General features: G+C 36.3%; 1 protein-coding gene and 1 pseudogene across 4 annotated transcripts in view; one reads left to right on the forward strand and one right to left on the reverse strand.

Annotated features, from left to right (window-relative positions):
• KIAA1328 (KIAA1328 ortholog) overlaps positions 1–21,901 on the reverse strand; it is a 386,036-nt gene that overhangs the window by 181,286 nt on the left and 182,849 nt on the right. The window lies entirely within an intron of this gene.
• On the forward strand, positions 5,141–12,966 carry LOC115863614 (large ribosomal subunit protein uL4 pseudogene; annotated as a pseudogene).

Genomic DNA, 21,901 nt, shown 5'->3' on the forward strand with positions numbered 1-21,901 from the left:
AGTCATTAAGAACACGGCCTAAAGAAAAAAAACAATGGAAAGACTGGTGAACATTTAGATTGAAGGCCAAACAGCAAAATAACCAAGAACAACCTTTTTCACAAAGAGAAAGCAGTATCAATATACAATGACCTTCAATGTGAATCACCCAAACGTGTAGAAGTGGCTCCTTTTCATGCTAGTTATGGCTGGCTTAATGCTTTCAACTACCACTTTATCTGTCTCACAAAGCTCATAAATCCAGGGACTATTGCTATTTATTTTAAAGAAACTGAAAAGGGATACTTTGCAACTGAATAATGATATGTCTGAGAATTCCTCCTTTCCTCAAAAAAGTAAATGCTAAACAGAGTTTTAAATAAAGTTAGAAAGCAAAATGCGTGAAATGTTATAGTGCATGAATTATGAAGTTAAAGGTCAAAACTCCTACCCATTTTGTTTGAGATGTCTTCAAATACGGTACTTGCTTCCTATTTTGAGGGATTCACCTTATACAATCAAGCATATGGAACCAACAAAGGTGCCATTTTGCCTGCCATTGGTAGCTTAATTTTAAAGTTTTTTACATTACTACTAGCTTAGAAAATAGCAACATGAAAAGGCATGGCAGACAGTGAAAGCATTCCCCAACTCACAAACATCCATTGGCAAAGGGTGGAAGCCATATTGACTCAAGGTATTTGAGCACAACCTATCAACAATCATTAACTATTTGCTAATTAAGTTATGTTGACTCAGCACTGTCCCCTATGAAGCTACATTTAAAAAGAAAACAGGAAAAGGTTGAGCAGAGACATCAGTGGACACACATTGAAGGGAAATATATTCTACAGAATTAACACAGGCAAGTCACAAAACAAACAAAGAAAAGGACAGCAACAAAAATAACCTTCAATAAGAAGCCAGAGTTGCTACAATATATTACATAAAACGTCCAGTTTTCAATGAAAAAATTACAAGAATTTCAAAGGAATAGGAAAGGGTTACCCATGTTAAGAAAAAAAAAGTCAACTGTCTCTGAAGGGGCCCAAATATTGGACTTACAAAGGTTTCAAAAGAGCTATTATAAATATGTTGAAAGACCTAAAGAAAAACACATTTAAAGAATTAAAGGAAAGCATGATATTGACAACAAATGGAGAATCTCAGCAAAGAGATAGAGGGAAAAAATATATATGAAAGAACCAAATGGAAATACTGGAATTGAAAAGTATAATGAGTAAAATGAAAAATTTAGTAGAGGGGCTCCTCAGCAGATGTGAAATAGCAGAAGAAAGAACAGTAAACTTAAAAGTAGGTTAACAGAGATTATTTAATCTGAAGAGCAGAAAAAGAAAAAAAGGGATGAAGAATAATTAGTGTCAGAAACCTGTGGGTAACCAAGAATACCTACATACATGACATGGAAGTCCCAGAAAGAGAGAAAAGAGAAATGGGGGAGAAAAATATTTGAAAAAAATAAATGACAGTCAAAATATTTTTATTTTGATGAAAAATATTAATCCACAGATCCAGGAAGCTCAACAAATTCCAAGAAGGATAAACATAAAAGATCCACATTTAGACAAGTTATGGTCAAGCTGTTTAAAGCTAAGCAAAAAGAAAATCTTCAAAGGAGTAAGGGAAATGATTTATTACATATAGGGAACAAGAACACATTACACACACATACACACACACGCGCACGTGCGCACGCAAAGAAATCAAGGAAGACACAAATAAATGGAAAGATACTGCTAAAAAAAATATTAACAACTAACAGCTTATCAAAAACAGTTGAACAAAAAGGCAGTGGGATGGTACAAAGTTCTAAAAGAAGTAAACTGTCAACCAAGAATTTTATATCCATCTAAACTATCCTTCAAAATGAAGGCAGAATAAAGATATTTCTATGTTTAAAAACAAAGCAAAGCAAAACAAAAAGACTTAGAGAATAGTTGCTGGTAGACCTGCTCTATACGAAATGTTAAATGAAATCCTTTAGGCTAAACAGAAATTTACACCAGTTACTTCATTGTACAGACATAAAGGACACCAGAAAAGATAATCTTGTAGGTAAACGTAAAAGAATTTGTATATGTGTGAATTCTTAATTGCTTTATAAGACAATTACATAAAAATCACAGTTATAAAACAGTATTATTGGGCTTTTAACATGAAAAGATTATGTGTATGACAACAATAGCATAGTAGAGTAGGGAGGAAATGTTATATTGGAGCCAAGCTTATATTTTACTGGAATACTGTTAGAATTCATCTTAAGGAGATTATGGTAAATTAAAATGCATATTGTAATCACAAGAGCAATGATTTAAAAAATAGCCAAGGAATTAAAATGTTACACTACAAAACATTTATTTAACACAAAAGAAGGCAGTGAAGAAGCAGCAGAGGAAAAAAACCACATAGATATAAAGAAAAAAAGGAGCAAAATGCAGGATATAAATCCAACCATATCACAATTACATTAAATGCAAATGGATTAAACTTTCCAAGAAAAAGGCAGGGATTGTCAAACTAGATAAAACAACAAGATCCAAATGTATGCTATCTATAATAGCCACACTTTAGATTCACACATAAATAGCCTGAAAGTAAAAGGATGGAAAAAGATATACCATGCACATAGTAACATAAGAGAACTAAAGTAGCTATGCTAATATGTTTAAGTAAAATATATTACTAGTGATGAAGGACATTTCCTATTGATAAAATGATCAATTTATAAGAAAAAAAGTGATTATAAACTATTATAAACTATTATATGAACCTAACAGCTGAATTCTCAAGGCGCATGAATCAAAACTTGAAAAAAACTGAGGGAGAAATAAACAATTTAATAATAAGAAATGGGAGACTTCAATACTCCACTTTCAACACAAGGTGGAATAACTAAACAGAAAATCAGCAAAAACATAAAAGAACGATAAGTCAACCAACCTGACCTGACATCTATAGAACATTCTGTCTAACAACAATAGAAATCATATGAAACATTCTTTGGGGAAAATTTTTTTTTGCTACAGCATAAAACAAATCTTAACAAATTTCAAAGGGTTGAAATTATGTGAAATATATTTCCTGTACATAATGAATTTAAATCAGAAACCAACAACAGAAAATAATTTGGGAATTCAAATGTTTAAAAATTAATGCATGTCTAAATAAATCATGGATCTAAGAAGAAGTCAAAAGGTGTTACTACTATGATTATGTTATGTTATATGGCAAAAGAAAGATCATCTGGATGGGTCTAATCTAATCATAGAAGTGCTTTAAAAGGAAAGTTTTCTTCAGCTGGTAGAAGAAGGGGAAGTCAAAGAGATTTGAAAAAACAAGAAGAAATCAACATGCTGTTGTTGGCTTGAAGATGAACAGGGCCAGGTGATTAGAAATGTGGGCAGCCTGTCAAAGTTGAGAGTGGCACCCAGATGACAGTAAGCAAGGAAAAGGGGACCTTAGTCCTACATTGCAAGGACCTGAATTATACCAAAACCTGAATGAGTTAGGAAGTGGATTCTTCTTCAGATTGTCCACAGGAGAGCCCAGGCCAGGGGACCCCTTCATTTCAGCCTGTGGGACACTCAGCAGAGAACCCCATCAAGATCAACCAGGCTTGTGACCTATAGAACTGTGAAATAATCAATGAATGTTGTTTTAAAGTGCTAAATTTATTATAATTTGTGACACATAAATAGAAAACTAATAGAACTCATAACTAATAAGGAAACTGAACAAGTAATAAAAAAAATCTTTCCACAAAGGAAAGTTCAGGCCCAGATGGCTTCACTGATTAATTCTCTCAAATATATAAAGAAATAATAACCCCCATTCACAAACTTTCAGGAAGTAGAGGAGGAAACACTTCTCAACACATTCTATGAAGCTAGTATTACGATAATATCAAGCCAAAGATATCTTAAGAAAAACAAGGATCAGTCTCTCTAAGAATGTAGACCTAAATATCATCAACAAAATATTAGTAAACCAAATCTCACATAAGATAAAAGAACTTATACACAATGATCAAGTGAGATTTATTTCAGGAATGTAAGGTTGGCTTAACATCAAAAAAATCAATTCAAGTAATACAGTGTATTCATAGAATGAAAAACAAAAACCAAGACCACACAATTATCTAAACAGAAGCAGAAAAAACGTTTGACAAAATTCAACAACCATTCACAATAAAGACTCTCAGCAAAATAGGAAGAGAACTTTCTTAACTTGATAAACAGTATCTATAAAAAAACCTATAGCTATAGGTTTTATTTAAGAGTACTTAATGGAAAAAGATCAAAAACAAAATATGCATGTCCACTGTCATCTCTTCAAGTCAACACTATACTAAAAGTTTTAGTCAGTGCAATAAGGCAAAAAAAAAAAAAAAAGACATTATGGAAAGAAAGGAAAACTTATTTGTAGACGTCATGATCCTTTATGTGGAAAATACTGAGGAATCTACAATCAAAACAGAAAAACTACTAGAATAGTTAGTTCAGCAAGGTCACAAAATACAAGATCCATATACAAACATCAATTTTACCCTTAAACAACACAGGGTTTGAACTGTGTGGTTCCAGTTACACAAGGATTTTTTTTCCATGAGAAAAATAACTCAATTTAAAAATGGGTAAATAAATGGGCAAAAGATATAGTAGGCCTTTAACCAATGAAGACATACAAATGGATAATAACCATATGAAAAGATGCTCATCATTATTAAACATTAGGAAAGCTAAAGTGAACAGCCTGGGACTTCCCTGGTGGCGCAGTGATTAAGAATCCGCCTGCCAATGCAGGGGGACATGGGTTCGCGCCCTGGTCTGGGAAGATCCCACATGCCTCAGAGCCACTAAGCCCGTGCACCACAACTACTAAGCCTGTGCTCTTGAGCCCGTGAGCTACAACTACTGAAGGCTGCGCGCCTAGAGTCCATGCTCTGCAACAAGAGAAGCCACTGCATTGAAAAGCCCACGCACCACAACAAAGAGTAGCCCCTGCTCGCTGTAACTAGGGAAAGCCCGCACACAGCAATGAAGACCCAACACAGACGAAATTAATTGATTGATTAATTTTAAGAAAATAAAGTGAATACCCTGTTAAAACCAAGGAGAGAAAGTACTTCACATCTACTATAATGGTGATAACCAAAAATATAGAAAATGAGGAGTTGGAGAAACTGGAATTCACATATACTGTTGGTGAGAATGTAAAATGATATGGCCATTTGGGAACAGTTTAGCAATTTCTTCAAAAATTAAGCATAAAATTACCATACTACCCAGCAATTTCTCTCCTAGGTACCTATCCAAGAGAAATGAAAACATATGTCCACATAAACACTTGTAACACAAATGTGCACGATGACACTATTCATAATAGCCAAAAACTGTAAACATTCCAAATCTCTATTAACTGGTGAACTGTGAAACCAAATGTGGTGTATCTATAAAATGGAACAATAAAAAGAAGTATTCAGCAATAAAAAGAAGCAAACTACTGATACATGCTCCAACATGGATGAACCTCAAAAAATGATGCTAAGGGAAAGAAACCAAATGTAAATGGCTCTCTATTGTATGACCCTATTTATATGAAATGTCCAGAAAAGGCAAATGCATAGAGGCAGAAAGCAGACTAGTGGTTGCCTAGGGCTGAGGGTAGTAATAGGAATGACTGCAACAGGGCATGAGGGATCCTTCAGCAGGCATGGTCCTTAATGGACCAATGCTGGTTGAATGTCATAAAACTGGATTGTGTGATGGTTGTATATTCTATAAATTTATCAGCATCATTCACCTTTAAAATGGGTGAATTTTATAATAAAAAGACAACATTCATTCATTCACTAACATTTACTGAATGCATACCTTGTACTAAATACTGATCTAGGTACTACGGAACCATCAAACATAATGAGCCTGCTGTAATGAAAATCCACATTTTCGTGGAAAGAGACAAATTAGTAAACAAACTAATTACAAGGTCATTTGTCATTTTTGAAGTAGTATAAAGACAATAAAAATCAGGCTTTTTGATGAAGAATAACTGGGGTGAATGACAGAGGCTCAATGAACCCTTTCCACTTCTTTTACTTGCCTCAAGATTTCTTTACAAGGTCCCTTCTGCTATGATAGACAACATGTCATTAATACAGGAGATCCACACTTCATCTTGTTTCAGGTGGGCCTTTAGAGCCTATTGGCTGGAAAGTAACTTGATTTGGGAGAGATTTATTACACAATGCCCTGAATACTTAATGACAATATAGAATTAGAGAACAATACAATTTGTAGAAAACAGGTGGAAAGAGGTAGTTAACTATAATGACAACAAAAAATACAAGTGGGGCAGATGTTGCTTACTTCACTGCTGAGAGGGAGTGATGATGAATACTCAAATCAAAAATTAATCACTGCACAATTTATAATATATAGCTTCTTTAGGGCCTGAAAATCATTATGATATACTGTATACTGATAACTTTTGGACATATTTTGGCTGAGATCATGATTAGGATGATTATTTAAGCTTGAAACAGTCTAAAGAGCACAAAAACTTAAATTAGTTCTTTAGACTAAGTCTAGAAAGTAGGAGAAGCCCTGCTCACAGAAAACTGTCCTAAAATGCTGCTGTGGAGGAGGGAAGGGGTATGGGTAGCAACAACACAAACCTGAATTCTCACAGCACTTTTCATGTAGGATGGAAGGGAGTGAACCCAGGCATTTAAACCAGGCCATTACTCTTGGCAATGATTCCAAATATTGGGTTGGCAAAAAAGTTCGTTCGGGTTTCCTATAACATCTTACAGGAAAACCTGAAAGAACTTTTTGGCCAACCCAATACAAAAAGCAGGTACCTGTGAGCACAGACTGGCCTACTCGCAACAGTCTTCATGTTTCTACACGTCTCAACAAGAACTAAACAAGTCAAACTGTATGGAATATCTGTGCATGCCATCATCTGTTCAACACAGCCGATCCGTCTAAATGACCTGTATGTAAAGGGCTTCCACCAATAAGTCTCACCTAGGAAGACTGGCACAACTTGGGTAGGCACAGACAGCATCCTCAGTCTATCAGGTTTATTAGCGGAGTCCTAAACACCTAGTAATTTAAATGACACTACAGTCAACGTGATTTTGATTAATCTCTTAGCGAGAAGGACAGGACAATCGGCTTCTTCCCAAGAAGTATTCAAACCTGGAAGTCTTGCTCATTAGTATAATATTAGTCACAGTTATAGTTCCTCTCCCAGTTAATATTTTTCAGGCTGGTGCAATGGGTGTCCAGCATAAAGTGGCTGCTAATCCATAAGGTATTTAATATATTTCTTGGAAATACAAATAAACAACTGTACATGTTTGTTAACTTGGCTATGAAAGACTGCTAAATCAGCCTACTTTAGTCCGCAAGAAAGGCATTTTCCTTAGTTGTCACAATGTTGCCTTTCAACGCTCTCTGGAAATCACTCTGACCAAGTGTGGTTTCTTTCACAGGGCAGCCAAAGTTGCTAGGCAGCACCAAACACACCTGCAATCAAGTGCTTACAAAACAGAGTGAGAACTTTTTTGGCACTATTAAGAAAACAGAAACAGTCATTAATGTAAGACCTTCCTAATATTCGTAAACCCAAACCTGACACAGAACCTCTCTTCTCCTCGGAAGGCATACTTTGAGGGAAAGGCAGAGGGGAGAAAGCTGAGGCATCGTGGAGAAGTAGAGAGGAACAGAGGGGAGCAGAGAAGAGTAGAGGAGAGAGGAAAGGAAGAGCAACATTGAAAAAATAACACTTTAGTACAGTTCATACAGGTTTTTAAAAACTATTTTAAACTCAAAGGACTCATTTTTGTGTTAAAAATTGCATATTTGATTACCTCACTCCAAACCAAAATTAGTTTAAATCCTTCTATCTACACAGAAAAATCACAGAAAAAGGACATAAAGAATGGATAGAAGTGATGACAAAGAGACTTGTCAGTTTCCATCTTATAGACTTTTCCTGTTTTCTAGTACTTGTGTGATTAAGCACACTGCACACTGATCATTTCTTCAGACAGAAAATATTTCTAACCTATCTGTACCAAGAAGATAATTCAGGAAGATGTATTTATAAAACGCTGCATGTTATAGGACTCACCAGCAGTTTGATTAACAGAAGACATTTATTTCTATTACACTAGCACAAATATTCTCCAACTTTAGTGTTCATAAGAATCACCTGGAGGGCTTGTTAAAAATGCAGATTTCTGGGTCCCACTGCCAGAGTTTCTAATTCAGTAGGTATGAGTTGGGTCCTGAGGATCTGCATTTTTAGAAAATTTCCCAAGTGATGCTGATGCTGCTGGTCTAGGAGACACATTTTGAGAACCACTGTGCTACCAAATGCCTCCTGACTTGATGAATGTGTTCCATCTGGCTGTGGGAAGTCAGTGTTCAGATATTTTTCATTCCCTTACCTCATACAATGGGCCAAACACAATTTCCTTTCCTGCTCTGGTCTCCTCCTCTATGACTGGTTTATACCTAAACATTTATTATTTATCCTCTTTTTGTGAATATTGGAACAAATAATTCTTTCCCATTAAAGTGGGTACCTTCTGTCCACAAAGTATCTTTTTCTCAAAAGTCTCTGTGCGTTCTATATGTAACTAATAGAAGAAAAGTATATTTGGAGTTCTTTTCACTCCTTTTGCTCTCCCCTTTATTCTTATTTTATATCCATTACTTTTCAGCATCCTTTAGTTCTGCACAGTAGCAGATGAACCTCATTCAGCTCTTTTGTTCAACAATGTTGATTAAATTTTCTCCTTCCTACGTTATCTGAATTTGCTTTTATTTTAAGACCAAATCTACTTATGACAAGAGCACACATAAACCTTTGGGATGCAGAGGATAATTAACCTATCCGTAACTACATTTCATTTCTCTATCCTTTCAGGGTATTAACAGATTTTCACAAAGTACTGCATCATACAGAAGGCACATGGGATATACCTGATAGAGCACCTTTTAGTGGGTGAAGTCGCAGTTTATTTCATTTTATTTTTTTAAAGAGAATTCTTTATTTATTTATTTAATTTATTTTATTTTTGGCTGTGTTGAGTCTTTGCTGCTGTGTGCGGGCTTTCTCTAGTTGTGGAGAGCAGGGGCTACTCTTGGTTGCAGTGTGCGGGCTTCTCATTGCGTTGGCTTCTCTTGTTGCAGAGCATGGGCTCTAGGCGCATGGGCTTCAGTAGCTGTGGTGTATGGGCTCAGTAGCTGTGGCTCACGGGCTCTAGAGCGCAGGCTCAGGAGTTGTGGCGCATGGGCTTAGTTGCTCTGCGGCATGTGGGATCTTCCCAGACCAGGACACGGATTTGAGTGTCCTGCATTGGCAGGCGGATTCTTAACCACTGCACCACCAGGGAAGTCCCCAAAGTTTATTTTTATTAAGAGTTAAATCTGATTCCTATAAGGAGATGTTAATAAAGCTCAAAGACATGCCCAAAGTAACTGAATCTAGAGCCAAAACCATGAAGTTTGGTTTCCAGCGTGAAGGCCAGATATTTATATTTCTGTAGTTCTTATTTAAATCTCTATTTCTCTTTTATTACTTTGGACTCTCAAAATAAGTATTCTTTACAAGATTCCTATTACACATCAATTTGGGCTTTAATTACAAGTTACAATAAATCTGACAACAATGTATCTTCTCTTCCCTTAAATTTTCTCAGTTAAGTATTTTTCTGGTCCATAAGGTTATATTTTTACCTTCTTTAAAACAGCAAAAAGCATTCAATACTATATCTCCTATAAGGTTTTGTTACTCTGCATTTGTTATGCTCACAATACACTTTCTCCCTCCTATAAAGCCTCTTTGTTTTCTTAAGAATACCATTAAATTTGTATGCTAAAATTTAAAAACTACATTTAAAAGATAGTTTCAATGAAAATTTCCATTTTGGGGTATTATAGAGGGGGATACACTTACCTGTCCACTACAAACTAGAAAAAATATATAAAACAACTGTTTTCAGACATTGGACAGCAGCTAGTAAAGGTATATGATCCCTGGAAGAAGGCAAGCAAATGAGCTAAGCCATACAATGGTCCTTCATTTCTGTTTGGACAAACATCCCAGACTACGCTAGAGGGAGGGTAGTGCTAAGCAGAACACAAAAGTCTTGGTGAATTACGGAGACAGAGATCGGAGTTCAGGGAGGCTGAGGTGGCTACAAGTTACAGAACAGAGTCCCAGAGAAGAGAGAGCTATTCAGAAAAATAGCTGAGTAATCGGCACATAGGCCGTTTGAGTTTTTGCTGAATGCCAAGACTGCACATGTGTAGAGCTAAACTGCGATAGCCTGGGAAAAGAACAACCAGGGAGTTGGAAGTAAAACAGTTCCCAGAAGTCACACGGAACAGGGAGGTGTACAAGTTTTGACCAGTCAGAATGAGAAAGTCATAGCTGATCCCAGGATATTCAGTCCTATTGAGAACCCAGAAAGAGCTAACTAAATGGTTGTTAGAGAAAAATCTAGCCTACAGACTAGTCCTAATAAAGCCTAAACATAAGCTTCTGAGAAGTCAAGATCTACCAATAACTTAAATGCCCGCTAGGACACTCTACAAAGGAAGACAACAAAATCTAGATACTCATTAATGTAACATACACACTAACGAACAGCCAATAAAAAATTACAAGACATACAATGAAATTTGACTAGTCAATCAAGAGGAAAAAACCCAGAAATGACAAATTAGCATATGAGGATTTTAAAAAATCTATTATAAATAAGCCCAACATAATTAAAGATTTAAAGAAAAACATGAACATAATAATAAGATATAAAAAATAACCAAATGATAGTCAATAGATGAAAAGTGACAAATCTAAAATGTTAACTCCATGCAGTAAAAGTTTCAGGAGATTAGATGTTGCTTAAGGAACTTGAAGACACAGAAATAGACACTATCCAAACTGAAACACACAGAGAAAAAAATTAAGATTGGGGAACAAAGCCTTAGTAACTTGTGGAATGATACAAGTGATACATGTAATTGCAGTGACAGCAGAGGTGAAGATAGAAAAAATATATGAAGAAATGATGATTTAAAATATTAAATTTAATAAAATCTATAAACCCACAGACCCAAGAAGCTCAATGAAACTCAAGCAGAAAAACACAAAGAACACCAAGGGGCACCGTTATCAACTTGCTAAAAACTAGTGATAGAAAGTTCTTGAGCAGGAAGATTAAAAAACACATGACATACAAAGAAACAGAATAAGAATGAATCTTATTTTAAAATCTCATTAGAAAAAAACATACCAACCAGAAGAAATTATAGAATATTTTAGAAGTGGTGAATAGAAAACAAAAACACACTGTTAAGCCAGAACTGTATAAAAATTTCCTTTAAAATTGAAAGTGAAATAGATATTTTCACACAAACAAAAGACAGAAGAATTTATTACCAGATAATCTGTATGGCCATAAACAAACAAACAAACATATATCTTCAGGTATAAATAAAATAATACTAAATGGAAACTTGGAAACAAACGAATAAAGACTTCCAGAAAATGGAAATATAAGCAATATCTTTTCATATTTAAAATTTACCTAAAACAAAGATAATGAGCCCAAGCTTTTCCCATGGGAGCCGCCAGGTCGAGAGGAGCGTAGTCTTCTCCTCTCACTGCCGTGGCATGTGCTCATCCACTGATATCAGTGTTCTCTTAAAAGGAGGAGTCATCTGGCATAAATGTCACTTTACCTGCTGTGTTCAAGGCTCCTGCTCAACCAGATATTGTGAACTCTGTTCACACCAACTTGCACAAACACAGCAGATAACCCTATGCTGTCAGTGAATTAGCAGGTCATCAAACCAGTGCTGAGTCTTTGGGTGCTGGCTAGGCTCTGGCTCAAGTTTCCAGGGTTCGAGGCAGTTGGACTGACTGTTCTGGCCAGGGTGCCTTTGGAAATAAGTATCATGGGGGCCACATGTCTGTGCCAACCAGAACCTGGCAACATTGGCACCGCAGAGTGAACACAACACAGAAGTGATATGCCATCTGCTCTGCTCTGGATGCCTCGGCCTTATCAGCACTGGTTATGTCTAAAAGTCATTGTATTGAGGAAATTCCTGAACTTCCTTTGGTGGCTGAAGATAAAGCTGAAGGCTACAAGAAGAACAAGGAGGCTGTTTTGCTTCTTAAGAAATCTAACAGGCCTTCTTAAGGCATGGAATGATTTCAAAAAGGTCTATGGCTCACAGCAAATGAGAGCTGGCAAAGGCAAAATGAGAAACTGTGTCATATCCAGGGTAGGGAACCCTGCATCATCTATAATGAGGACAACGGTATCACTGAGGCCTTCAGAAACATCCCTGGAATTACTCTGCTTAGTGTAAGCAAACTGAACATCTTGCAACTTACTCCTGATGAGCACATGGGACATTTCTGCCTTTGGACTGAAAGTACTTTCCACAAGTAAGATGATCTGTATGGCATTTGGCGTGAAGCTGCCTCCTTCAAGAGCAACTACAACCTTCCCATGTGCAAGATACTCAAAACAGACCTTTGCAGAATCTTGAAAAGCCCAGAGATCCAAAGAGCCCTCAGAACACCACACAGATTCATCTGTGAGTCCAGAAGAAGAATCCACTGAAAAACCTGAGAATCACGCTGAAGCTAAACCCATATGCAAAGACCATGCACTGGATGGACATAATTCTTCTCTAGGAGAAGAATCACAAACTCCGGATGGATAAGGCAGCAGAAGCGTTAGCAGCCATATCGGATGAGGAAGGGGTTCTGGGCAAGAAGCCTGTGGTGGAGAAGAAAGGAAAGAAGGCTGCTGGTGTTAAGAAGAAGGCTTTTGTGGGGAAAAAGGCTGCAGTGACCAAAAAACCGCCAGCTGAAAAGAAGCCCACAGAAAAGAAACCCACCACAGAAGAAAAGAAGCCTGCTGCATAAACTTTAATTTGTGCATTCCATAAAGGTCAGATCATTTCGGACAGTTAATTCTGAATAAAGACCTGATCAAAGAGGCAAAAAAGAAAAGACAACAAAAACAAAAAAATGAGCCCCAAGTAGAGATAATGCTAAAACTGTTGACATATATACATTACTATGTATGAAATAGGTAACTAATGAGAACCTACTGTATAGCACAGGAAACTCAGTGCTCTGTGGTGACCTAAATGGGAAAGAAGGGGGGACATATGTATATATACAGCTGATTCACTTTGGTGTACAGAAGAAACTAATACAACATTATAAAGCAACTATACTCCAATAAAAATTAATAAGAAAAAGGCAGGAAAAACTAAAGAAAAACTGAAAAATTGGTGAAAAACAGAAAATAAATTACAAGATGGTAGATTTAAACCCAACCATATTGGATAATTAATCAAGTGTAAAAGATACTAACACTCCAATAAAAAGCCAGGGATATCAGACAGGATTATAAACCAAAGCCAACTACATGCCAAATCCAACTATGAGAACCCTACTTTAATTATAAAGACAAAGATAGGGAAAACTAGAAGGATGGAGAAGAATATACTCTACAAATTCTAATTATAAGAAAGCTGGAGTGGCTATATTAATATCATACAAGGTATTTCAGAACAAGTAATATTATCAGGGACAAAGAAGCATGTTACAAAATGAAAGAACTTAATGCACCAAGAAGACATTACAATCCTAAATGCAAAGGCATCTGATAACTGAAATTCAAAATATGTGAAGGAAAGATAGAAATAAAAAGAAAAATAAATCCATAATCATATTTGGAGCTTTCAAAGCTCTCAGTTAATGACAGAAAAAACAGACCCCAAATCAGTAAGTATATAGAAGACCTGAACAAATACTATAAAAACATTGACCCTATTGCTATATATTGACTACTCCATCCAATAATTGTAGATTAGGTTACTTTTACATGTGGATGAACTATTCAGCAAGATAGGTCATATCACAGGATATAAAACAAGTCTCAATAATTTCAACATATTGAAATTGTGGAGACTCCATTTTCTGACACAGAGGAATTAAATTAGCAATAAATGTCAGAAAGTTATCTGAGAAATCTGCAAAAATTTGAAATTAAGAAAAATTTATAAATGATTATAAACCGTTCAAAGAGGAAAACACAAAGGGAATTAGAAAATATTTTGGGGCTTCCCTGGTGGTGCAGTGGTTGAGAGCCCGCCTGCCAATGCAGGGGACACGGGTTCGTGCCCCGGTCCGGGAAGATCCCACATGCCATGGAGCGGCTAGGCCTGTGAGCCATGGCCACTGAGCCTGCACTCCGCAACGGGAGAGCCCACAACAGTGAGAGGCCCACGTACCGAAAAAAAAAAAAAAAAGAAAATATTTTGAAAAAAAAAAGCACAACATAAGAAAGTGTGGGATGCAGGTAAAGGAGTTCTCAGAGGGAAATTTATAACATTAAATGTTTATAACTTTAAATGTTTAAATGTGTAAATCTGTAATTTTAAATGAAAAGAATAAAGTCCCAAACCAATGATCTAAATGTCAATCTTGGAAGTTAGAAAAAGAAATGCAAATTAAAACTGAAATAAATAGAAGGAAAAATTAACATAAGGCCAGAAATAAATGATATAGAAAACAAACAATAGAGAAAATCTAATACAAGCTGTTTTGTTAAAAAATCAATAAGATTGATCAAGAAAAAAGATACAAATCATCAAAATGAAAAAGGGGCACACAGATGCAATGCCACAGACATCATCAAGTTGAAAAAGGAATATTATGAACAACTTCATGCTACTTATATGACAACTTATGAAATGTACAAATCCTTTAAAAGACAGAAATTACCAAAACTGACTGAAGATAAAAGAGAACATCTTAATACCTCCATGTCAATTAAAGAAATTATAATATCACATAGATAGAAAATAGAAAAAGGAAGAAACAATTTCCAATTCATTTAGTGAAGCCAGAATTACCTTAATACCAAACCAGATAACTACTAGGGAAAAAAAAAAAACCTACAAATAACTTCACAAAACATAGATGATGTTAAAATGTTGGGGAAACAAGAAAAATAAGACAATGCAGAGATAACGAAATGGTCAGTTGCTCCTTGCCAACTGCTGCCACAGTCTCCACACACAATCACTGTCAGCTGTAAACAAATTAAGCCCAGTGGTTCACAGGTGTTCACAGTCATAACACAAAAATGAACCTTCCTTCAGAAATGTAGCATTTAAAAGTTCTGAGGTGGAACTAAGAAAGATAAAAACCAGAATCAAGTGTACTGCTTGCTACCTTATGCTTCACTCCAACGCAGATTTTAAGTAGTCTCCTACTGGTATGAAAAAATATGATAACCATCTGCATTTAAATGTTAGCAGTGGTATTCAAAGAATGTATTAGAACTCGCTTGTTTACTGTTAAAGTCTTACAGCAACATGATCAAATTATTTGCCTGATGGACTATGGAAACTTTATCCTAAGCCAGTAGAATATGTATGATGGCTTAGATTTTCATAATTATTTTTTCATCTTAACATAACTCTCATCTCCCAAAACCACTTCTTAACAATTTAATGAGAATAAAACCACAGTAAGATAATCTCTATTTCTTACATTCAGATTAAAAATATAAAACCACAGAAGTAAAGGAGTAAACTTGGAATTCCAACCAGTCTCCAGATTCCTTAAACTGCTGTGTGATGACAATACTGTGTACCAAGCAAAAGCATAAAGTATGTTTTAAGAGATTTTCCACTGGAAAATATACACAATTTAACATTCAAAGGTCTTTAATTTCCCACGGCATTATCAAATAGCAGCCTTTTCTCAAGGCACTTTGCTATCTAAACAGAAGACAGCAACAGAAACAACCCGTCAGTCCCTGTGCAGTGAAGTTCTCCTAAGACTACAGTACCACCCTGAGACTTTAGCCACCTTTGAATTTAAAGCCGTCATTCTAAAATTTTAATAGGGAGTATAGTGGGTGATAGAGGATTTAAATCGGGGCTCACTCCTAGTAAATTCTCATTATTATATGAATTTTGAAAAATTAAAATTATATCCTCTATCTATACTCCATTAATAAATTTAACCAGAAATTCTATACGATCAGAAGAGAAATTGGCAATTCTTATACTCCTGAGTGTCAACAGCAGCTCTGACCTCAATTTCACTGAAGCACACACCTGGGTGGGTCTCTGCCAGGTCAAGTGCCAACTAAATTCTTCAATTAAAAAAAAAAAGCGTTTAAGGAACATTTACGCACTAACTGCTGCAAGGTAACTTTCAGGAAACTATCTTAACACCAAAACAAACACAAAGAAATCCTACCAAATAATTTTTAGAAACTGAAATGCCATCTCTAGAGTCAGAAGTTGGTAGTTGGTAGTTGTGTTAAGGACATTTTTCCTCCTTAAAAAGAAGTTTCTTATACAGTAGGTTTCATTACAGGAATGTATTGATTGAAACTAGTTTCACTACCACTAATGTTCTGCTTAATTTTAAAGATAACATAATACTGAACAGAATAATGTGTTCTATTAATAACATTTTATTGAAACAGTAGACTGATTTATTGCATGTTTGTCCAAATAAACACCCAGATCATTTGCCATAAATCTTCTTAAGTCTAAACAGAAGGCTGACATGCAACTTGATAAAAATAAAAAGTTATCATAAAACATAATGAAAAATCCACTCTGAAAATTAAACAGTGCACTGCCCAGCTTCATGCTTTGTTTAGGGTCTGAAGCTTGCAATGAAGATGAAAGAATTGCTCTAGTTTACTTAAAATGGCTATTGTGAGTCTTCATTTGGGAAAAACTATAAAAATAATTAAAATCTGTTAGAGGAAGTCTGGCCATTTAGTTTCTGAGGCAATTCACTCTAAGCGCACTGCTCGTACACTTTAAGATAAAATAGCTTATTTTTTATTTAAAGATACTTTTTAACTTGAACTTTATTTTGTGGGGGTGAGAGAGGGCCGAACTTAACAGGCTTGTGTCCACGAACTAAAATACTTCTCCCTGGAGCTTTAAGTTTGCAGTGAGTCTACTCAGACCCATTCTGGTGGTGTACGTACACACAGGAGTGTGCATGTACACCAGCTATGTCGTAGGTGATATGTGAGAGGATGCCATCAGGGCATTCCTCTGAGAACAGTGATCCACATGCCACTTGGAAGGCAACATTTGCATTTCACAGCCAAGAGATAAGGCTGTGTTCTACTACATATTCTATATAAACTTAGTCCTTTATCTGTAGCTGATCTGCCTCATGTAGAAAGTTGTTAAAGATCTCTTCTATATTATTTACCATTTCGAAAAATTCTTGTTTTCTAAATTTATGTATGGCATTCTCGATATTAGGAAGTCTAACTTGTCCTGTAATCTTTCAAATTAATTTTGAAAAAGAGAAGTTATTTAACTATCTTAAAGAAATAGCAATGTTTGCTACACAAATTTAAAAGTAGGATTATAGAAACTGCAATATATTGACTTCAGTACAGTTAGATGTAAGAGCTCTATATTTAAAGCACCAGAATTTATTAACCAAGACTCAACAGTGCAATTATATACTCCAGCTTACAGAATACCCGCCACCTGGGTAAATCCTTCATCTACTGTATAACATATCATAATTCATTAAGCAGTCCCTTATTGATGGAAGCTTAGATATTGTGCTGACCACTGACGCATGGCTTACTCCACACTCCATTTAATTATAAAATGTGGGAAACTACAGACTCCCTTCTATTAGCCAGAGCTCTGGATGTCAATTAGGTTCTGCTTATTTCACATGATTTTGGGGGTCTTCTTTGTTTGTCTCTGCTGGCAAGGACAATGGTGAAAACATGAGAATTCTCTCCAGCATTAACAAAATAGGGAACATTTTTCAGTTTTTTGGGGAAAGAAGCAGCAGTGTGGCAGCAGCAGAAGCACCAATGGCTTGTTGACCTGGCTTCCTAACCTTTTGGTCTCACTGGTGGGAATCTATTCTGTGGTTTCCTGGATGTCCAGAGACCAGTGCAGCAGCAGTAGATGCTTTGTTCTGGATTCCAGCATAGCTCCAGTGATGGTCTCAGAGCATTATGCCCTGAGTATATAAGTTCTATATTGTTCTGAAGTCACCACCCGAAGTCCAACATAAAATCGCTTCTTAGGCCCTTCCAAAGCTTTTATTCCTAGTATATAAAATTCCTTCTTGTTTAAAATATCTTGAATGGTTTCTGTTTCCCACACTGAACTCTGACTGACAAGTCTTCTGCTCTTACTAACAATGAATTCTTTTTTTTTTCTGAATTAAGATACAATTTATGTACAATAAGATTCATCCTTAAGTCTATGGTTTTTCAAGTTTTAAGAAATGAGTACAGTCGGGTAAGCACCATAATAATCAAGAGAGTTCCATCATACCAAAAAAACTCCTCATGCTTTGTAATCAGCCTTAAAAATTCTTGATTTGCTTCTGTCTCTGTAGTTTTCCTCTTCAGGAATGTCATATAAATGGACTCACTCTTTGAGTCTCGCTTCTTTCACTTAGCATAATGCATTGGAGATTCAGGTATGTAGTGTGTATGTTAACAGTCCGTTCCTTTTTTTGCTGAGTAGGGCCATGTGGATTGTTTCCAGTTTTTAAGGAATATGAATAAAGCCACTGTAAATACTCACATATAGGTTTTCATGTGAATATAGGTCTTCATTTCACCTGGGTAAAAATCTAGGAGGTAATCCTGGTAAAAAGTGGACCTGGACTAGGGTGGAAGCAGTGAAGGCGGTAAGCAATGGTATTAGTTGTGATATGTTTAGAATGGGCTGGATGTGGTGATGGATTGGCTCTGGGGGTGAGAGAGAAAGAAAAATGTCAATTATGACTTCAAAGATTTTTCCTGAGAAACAGAAAGAATAGGAATGCCAATTACCGAGCTAGGCAGATGAGAGAGTTACAGGTTTGGAAGGGAAATCAAGAGTTCAATTTTAGTCACACTAATTTTGAGATGTTAGTGGACAGACCCAGTATATGTTTACTGTTAGCTTCATTAGATTGAAACCCTTTAGGGTACAATCTGTATCTTTTACTGATATACAATTTCCCACAATAGTAAGGGAATGGATTAGAAGGTTTGGGGGTGTTTTTCACCCCTAGAATTCTGCAGTGAGAATCAGGCTGTCACAGGTATAAATTTACAAGTGCACTAAGTTTCTTGTATTCCACAAATGGCTACTTAAAGGGTCCCTATAATTTAGGTAAGTATGGCATTGCTCTGCGACAGCTTCAAACCAGCATTTTTAAAGCAAAGAAATACCATTTTCTGGAGAACATGAGGCAATTTCATGGTTAGGGAATTTTTTATGTTGAATTTTCCATTTTTTGTTTCCATCAATGATTGCTATACCTCTATCCTATTTTTGGTCAGAACAAACAGCTTTAGTTCCTTAGATCTTAGTGTGGCATGATTTCAAATGACAGCATCATTTTAACTGAATTCCAAGGCTAGACATGGTGTTTTAGCTTTGATGTTGCCCCCATAATCAGAAAGGGATCCCCCAAAGCTCAACCAACATTACCTCTTATCCTTCCATAGTATATACAATGCTTAACCTCCATCACTTTCCCTTTAATGGATCTGCAACCCCAGGCAATGGAGACTCAGGTAGTTAAGTCCCTATGTGATCCAAGCTAACTACAGATCTAGTGGAAGCTGAGGAGACCAAATTATGGCACTAGAATGAAATATGTTATAGTAACAACAGAAAAGTTCTTCATTAAAAAAACCCACAGAATGGTACAACTCCCTTCAAGATAATCTTTAGAAAAAGATACTTTCTTCAAATGCCTCTTTGCCCAGATAAACATAAGCTCTTCCTTATTCTTTTCAATACCTAAGACCTCTTCATTACTATTTATATTTTAGCTGCCCTAATCTTTATGACTAACAACTTCTAAATAAATACTCTACCAGTTAGTAAATGAGTAAGGAAAGAGAAATCCATTAGCTTAAATAAATTAGGTGTTTTCTTTTTCTTGTAATGAAGCCTCTGGAAGAACACAGTCTGCAGCTGTTACAGCAGTGTCACAATGTCATCAGGACTTCAGTTCCTTCTATATTTTTGTTCAGACATGGACTTGCCACCTTCTACTCACAAAATGGCTATTTAATCTGCAACATCAGGTCAGCATTCCATAGAGCAAAGCTTCTCAATCTGGCCTCTTGACATTTGGACAAGATGATTCTTTGTGGTGGGAGACTGTCCTGTACGCTGTAGGATGTTTAGCAATACCCACGGCCTCTACCTGCTAGATGCTGCTAGCAACTGTCAGTTGTAAAAACCAAAGATGTCTCCAGACACTGCCAAATTTCTCCTGGGGGTCAAAATCATCCCTGGTTGAGAACCGCTGCCATAGGGGAAAAAGAGACTGGACAAAGGATGAAAAGAGGCATAAAATCGAGTGCAGCAGACAGTGGAGCCTGCTACACTCCCACCCCACCCCCACCCCCGGGCCCTCCTAAGGGAGTTTCTTAGAAACCCCATGGCACAAATTCTACTTACATCTCACTGGCCAGACCTGTATCCCAGTGCCACCCCATCTGCAAAAGAGGCTGGGTAATGCGGGTTTTATCCTGCGACACTGTTACTCTCAGTAAGACTGGCATTCATTTAAGAAGGAATAAGGGAAGAATAGATAATAGGTAGGCAACTAGCATTCTCTGTGACAGAAAATGTTTCAGTACTTTATTTGCAAGACAATTTTGTGCAAACTGACATTCTTGAGCATATCCTTGCAAAGGCTCCCAAGATTTTAAAAAGAAAGTTTACCTTGATTTGTGTCTTATATAAAAGACTTAACTCTTTTTTGGCAGAGGCTGACTTCTCCCTTAAGAATTGGTTATTCTTTCCAGCTTTTTGTACGTAATCTTTTTCTTCCTTCTGGACATAAGTTAGGTTTTAAGGCTCTGTTCATTTTTTTCCCCAATCTTTCTTTTTTCTTTCTGTTTTAAAAGTTGAAAAATATCTATTGATCTATCATTAAGTTTACTGACTTTTTTTTTTCTGTCACTCCACTATGTTGATGAGCCCACCCAGTGAATTTTTTATTTCGGATACTGTATTTTTTTGGTTCCAAAATTTCCATTTGGTTGTTTTTAATAGTTTCTATTTCTCTACTGAGAAATTAATTTAAAGTGTTTACATTTATGCCACGCAGAATTGCTATAAAAGCTTCTTCAAAGTCTTTCCCTGATAAATTTCAAAATCTGGGTGACCCTGGGGTCGGCATCTCTCTTTTCCTTTGAGAATTGTTTATAATTTCCTGGTTTTTTTGTAGGCAGCATAATTTTGAATCATACCCTGGACATTTTAATGTTATGCTGTATTGGCTGTCAGTCCTTTGATCTTTTATAATCTGCTAGAGGATTTGTTTGTCTGTTTTAACAGGCAATCAGGTCAGTTAGGTTCAGACCACAAGTTCTTCCTCACCTCCTCTGAGGAGTGGTTCTAACTGAAGGCCAGTTCTCAAAGACTGTGGTATGCTGTTGTGGGTTTGTCTGACACATGCACAAACTAGTACTTGTGCTGGTTATACACAAAATGAGGGGACACCCTCCCCAGCTCTCTTTTTTTTCTAAGATGTCCTCCTTAGTCTTCATCACAGATGCCCCTTTCTGGGTTATCTGGCAGGAAAGACAGGGTTTCTCTTGTAGCACTTCTACTATAGCTGCAGCCTTGCAACTGGGTCTGTCTTAGGAGCAAAGCTGGGAAAGGTAGAAAAAACATAAAGATCCCTCCCCCATACTATTAAATGCAGGACCCATTTACTTGATTTCTCTGGATAGAAAAATGAGGTTTCTATCAGAGTTTTAATTGCCAGAGCCACTGTTGCCCAGCTCCATAACTGGGGGCAA

Source organism: Globicephala melas, chromosome 13 (genome assembly GCF_963455315.2).
Source record: "Globicephala melas chromosome 13, mGloMel1.2, whole genome shotgun sequence".
NCBI lineage: Eukaryota > Metazoa > Chordata > Mammalia > Artiodactyla > Delphinidae > Globicephala > Globicephala melas.